The sequence below is a fragment of the Piliocolobus tephrosceles genome, chromosome 1 (assembly GCF_002776525.5).
Source record: "Piliocolobus tephrosceles isolate RC106 chromosome 1, ASM277652v3, whole genome shotgun sequence".
NCBI classification, from domain to species: Eukaryota; Metazoa; Chordata; class Mammalia; order Primates; family Cercopithecidae; genus Piliocolobus; species Piliocolobus tephrosceles.
This window is the reverse complement of record NC_045434.1, coordinates 110,031,910-110,037,110: the sequence shown is the minus strand read 5'-3', so window position 1 is coordinate 110,037,110 and position 5,201 is coordinate 110,031,910. Positions and strand designations below refer to the sequence as shown.

The window sequence follows — 5,201 nt, the reverse complement described above, 5'->3', positions numbered from 1 at the left end:
GTAGGGGTAGGAAGAACCATGGAGGGCCAGCGCTGAGCGGGCCGAGGGCTGGGAGCGCTACCCATGCGGAACGGACCTTGCCTGTCAGGTCCACACCCTCCTGCCCGAATGCTGGCAAGTCCACACACCGTGTGGCATCCTCTGCCGGGTTTGCCTCCCCTTAGGAATGCGGTGCTGATGTTTGTGGCTGGGACTCGATTCTGGTCAGCAACTTTTTTAGAAATTTCAGCCTATATTAATAAGCTGTGAGACTGCTAGCCGGCGTTTATTTCAGCAGTAGTCTTTCAAGGAGAAATAACCAGAAGAGTTGCTGGTGTTTGCCAGTATTCCCAGAAACACTGCATGAATGGGATCTTTACATTTAGCCGTGTTTAACTTGTTTTCTCCAATTCAGTGCTTGGCATTTTGGTGTCATTTTTGCCATTTTGCATCATTAGTATTGAATATATAATTTTGCTTGAAGTCTTTTAGTTCATCAGTAAATCCGTAGTATAATAGTAGGCAAATTCATAGATGTCTTTCAACAAATGTTAGTGCCTTGTATTGTATGTGGACAAAGAATAAAGATGTATTTCCTACTCGAACTATTAGGAATATGTCCAGTCCGTAGATGTTGAGTTGAACGACTTATAACACAAGTTAGACTTTGGTAAGGGCATTTAGAGCATTACTAATTTAGAGCCATTTGCCATTCACATAAAATTCAAGATTGAAGTTCTAAAAGTATTTATTTGCCTGTTAGTTTTATGCTGAGAAAAACTAGTTAAAGCCCCCTGCACAACTTGTCTTTCCAACACTTCTAAGAAATAAATTAGGTAAATCTACCTTGTATTAACACCAATTACATTTTATTGCACAATTTCTTTGTTTTCTAGGCTGCAGATTTGTTTTTTAAGCTGGCTAAAGGTGATGTTCTTTTCGAGGGTTATGCTGTGTTATTTTTTTAAGAGACTAGAAAAATAACCTATAAAATGCCAAGCTTTTGCTAATTTTTGTGTTGTGTGTGTGTGTTTTTTAAGGGGGAAGAAAGCTATTTCCTCTTTTAAGGAGTGCAAGATTTCACTTCAGCAAAACGCTAGATCTAAATTATGTTACACAGCCCTGTTTTTGCTTCCGAGTCTGCTGAAAAGGCTTTTGTTTTTGTAAACTTGCTCTATGTATCACTTGTTAAATAATGCTGAACTTAATCCTGTGATCCTATTAGTTTTCTTTTCCTTTTTTTCCCCTCCTTTCTTTCCTTGTTCTTTATAATTTGCCCTTCCTTTCTGCTAGTGTTGCCATGAGTGTTTTTCTTTAGGTAGCCAATTACCTGTGAAAAGACTGTAAACATACTGCTGAATCAGTACAGATCAAAACTTGGTACCCTTAGACATGGCAGGGATGGACATTCTGGAATTTCACACAACAGGTTGTATATTGTGTAAGCTTACCTTATGCACTGCTCAGAAGGTAGAGTTTTGTGTTTTGTTTTTTTTTTTTTCAATATGGTACTTGTCAGCCGTTCCCCATGCTAAAGTCCACACAGGAATAATGTAGCCAGTATGCCATTATCCTCAGCTGATACAAATGCAGCCATTGTGCATGATAGACTTTTTTAGTAAAGGTATTAATTAAATATCTCTGATTATACTTTTCTACCTTTTTTGGATTTTCCGCATAAATATTTAGCTTGCACAAAGAAAATTCTTTGTCAGACCGTATGTGTTTTCCTAGTTCTCCTCTGGACTTACAAAACAGTTTGTTGATAGCATTCATAATTTAGCCGTTTGTGAAACCCCACCCTCCCCCTTTTGAGCTTCTTAAATGTATGGAATGGTATATTTCAGTCTTTTTGTTTCCTCAGAGTCTGGAACAACTAAGTGTTTATTAAATACTAGACAAGTAATATTTGTTAATTGTTCAGTAAGTACTGGTTACCTACTAGTAGGGTGTGGTGGCACATGCCCGTAATCCTAGCTACTCTGTGGCTGAAACACAAGAATTGCTTGAACCCAGGAAGAGGAGGTTGCAGTAAGCCAAGATCGCGGTACTGCCTCCAGCCTGTGCTACAGAGCGAGATCCTGTCTCAAAGAAATTAAATTAAATTAGATTAAAATAAGTATTGATTATCTACTTAGTGCTAAGTATGGTATGAGCTTGTGGGAAAAGAATGTTAACAAGACAGGCTTGGCCCATGCACTTGTGGAGTATACAAAACAGTGTGGGAGAAAGACCAAAAAAAAAAAAAAAAATCAAACAAAAATAGTTCAAAGTGTGATGAGTGCTTTAAAGGGAGCAGAGCACTGGAGCCAGATTTTAACAGAGGAGGGGAGTTACTGATTATAAGTGCAAAGGCTACAATAGCTATAGGACTGTGACAGTATTATTATGAACTGACTTACAGCATTACAGCTGATGGGAATTTTATACAGTTTAAAATATTCACTTTTGCTCTTATAATATATGAAAACGTATCCTCAGTGAACAAATAATTTTGGCTGTATTCTAAAGTTACAGTTTTCTTTATAAGCACGTCAGTTGCTTTCCATTACATCCAAGTAAAAATCACAACTCTGCATTAATTCTCCAGACTTCATTTTATCCCATTCTTCCATCTGGTTTATTCCTGTCCATCCGTGGTGATCTCTCTTGTACCTGAGCAAGACAAACTCTTTACTATCTCAGGGTGTGTTCCATTTTCTTGGATTATTCTTCCTCCTGCTCTCCTAAAATGTCTGGCTCCTTCTTTTCCTCTGAGCTTGGTATAAAAGCTACTTGAAGACTTCACCCTATTTAAAATGTGTACCCCCAGCTATTTTCTAGCTTGGCACTTTGTTTTCCTCATTGTGCCTATCACAGTGTGTAATTTTTTTATTTGCTTGTTTACTAGTTTTTATTTATTTTCCCACTGGACATAGGAGATGGGATCATGTCAGCCTCATTCACTGCATTTATATGTTGGCTGAGTGTATTGGAAACTTGTAATCTATTTTCTTATAAAAACTATTAAGACTGGTGGCTAGGTTTCTGAGCTAACCAGCAATAATTTTAATTTCTTACTTTTTTTTTTCTTTTTTTACTTATACTGTGGTAAGAAAAGGACATTTTCTGCTCATCCTTTTGGTCATAGGCCTGACTCCATATAAAAATTACAGCTGGCTAGAAAAACTTTTGGGTTTTTTTGTTTGTTTTTGAGACATGATTTTGCTCTGTTGCCCAGGCTGTAGTACAGTGGCATGATCATGGCTCACTGCAGCCTCAACCCCCAGGAGTCAAGCAATCCTTCCAACTCAGCCTCCCAAGTAGCTGGGACTGCAGGCACAGGCCAGCATGCCAAGCTAATTTTTTTGTATAGATGTGGTTTTGCCATGTTTTCCAGGCTGGTCTTAAACTCCTGAGCTCAGGCGATCCACCTGCCTCAACCTTCCGGAGTGCTGGGATTACAGGCAATGAGCCACCGTTCCCAACATAGAATAATTTTTTAATATTCTCCTTCCTTCGTGTATTCCCATCCCACATCCGTTTTTCCTTTCTCGCCACATTGCCCTGATCTTCCTATTGTAGCCACCTACCTATCCTATGCAGCTCCATTGAGATATGCTTGCTTTTAATTTGCTAAAATTCAGAAGTTCCTGTTTTTGTCTGTAATGGTTTTCATGGTCAAAGACCCTGGATCTCAGATATGACAGAAGGAAGAGTGGAGATGAACCTGTAGTAGTGACTGCAAACTCTGTATCTGTATGTATATGTTGAAAGTAAAGTAGCCATCTGTAGGTAAGAGACTACATGTATCTGAATTTATATTTGCAGTGTTGTTGTTAATAGCTTCACAGAGACATTGTTGCTGCAATGTTGGCAAAGAAAACTTTCAAAAACTCATTGCCTCTTTTCATATATAAATTTATACAGTGGCTAGATCTGGAAAGGTTTGTCAAAATGTAGATTTTTGTAAAAGAGAAATAGAAGGTTAAAAAACCATCTAGGTCGCAGAGGGGGACAACTGAGAGGGAAAGTATCCATTTATCAACTAGTCCTGCCAAATGCTCAAAGTTAAAACCGTTAGGATCAGTTGCTTATAGCTATTCAATGCCAAAAGCAGGCTAGCACTTATCTTTTTTTTTCTTTTCTTTTTTTACAGTAAGAGAATAGAATACTGCAACAGTAAAATACAAATGGAATTGACTAAATTTTTAATTCCCATTTCAAGTGGAATTCCATAAGAGCTGTCGTTTACCAAATACAAAAATATATCATTGCTTGACTATAGAAAATTTGGCTACTATGAAGCTAAGTGTATTGGTGGTTATTGATCTTTCATTTGATCTAAAGTAATCTGGTCACCAGTTATTTAATATTATATAAACATTACTTTAAAACAGTTTTAATCAGTAACTTTGTGATGCACTTGTGTGAAAGAATTCCTCAAAATGTAAGGAATTAGCTTTGATTTTTCTCCTTGATTTGAAATATTAATTTTTTGGGTTTTATTGTTTGTTTGTTTGTTTTAAGACAAGTCTCACTTTGTCGCTCAGGCTGGAATGCAGTAGTGCGATCTCGGCTCACTGCAACCCCCACCTCCCGGGGTCAAGCAATTCTCCTGCCTCAGCCTTCTGAGTAGCTGGGATTACAGGTGCCTGCCACCACACCCGGCTAATTTTTGTATTTTTAGTAGAGACGGGATTTCACCATGTTGGCCAGGCTGGTCTTGAACTCCTGACCTCAGGTGATCCGCCTGCCTCAGCCTCCCAAAGTGCTGGGATTACAGACGTGAGCCACCCTGCCCAGCGAAATATTAAATATTTTTATTTCAGGGCACCTCAGTCGGTTAAATTGTGACACTGATGAGTCTCTTGAGATTTTTGAAAATTTATTTAAGGGCATTAACTTGACTATAACGACTATTTTCTAAACCAAATATTGAGATACGTGATTTACAGAGGTCATTCACCTTAGGTCATTAGTAATATTGAAATTTTGGAATTTGGTATTTATGGGGATATACGAAAAAAGTTCTGGTCTGTATGTGACACCAATATTGTGTTCACATGTCCCTACTAGGCTGTGGGGTGAGTGTCCCCCTGGCCAGTACCTACTTGTCCATGTGGTTACTCATGAGCTGAGTGCCTACATTACATGTTTTGTGGCATGTGACCCTGTGGCCCACTTCCCAGAATGCACATGTGGCCTGGGTTCATAGTCCTCTAGCTATGGTCCGGTCTCAG

At 38.6% G+C, this 5,201-nt stretch overlaps 1 protein-coding gene across 7 annotated transcripts in view; it reads left to right on the top strand.

Moving 5' to 3' along the window:
* Positions 1–5,201, top strand: part of CEPT1 (choline/ethanolamine phosphotransferase 1) — a 45,958-nt gene that overhangs the window by 1,186 nt on the left and 39,571 nt on the right. The gene's annotated exons all lie outside the window — the stretch shown is intronic.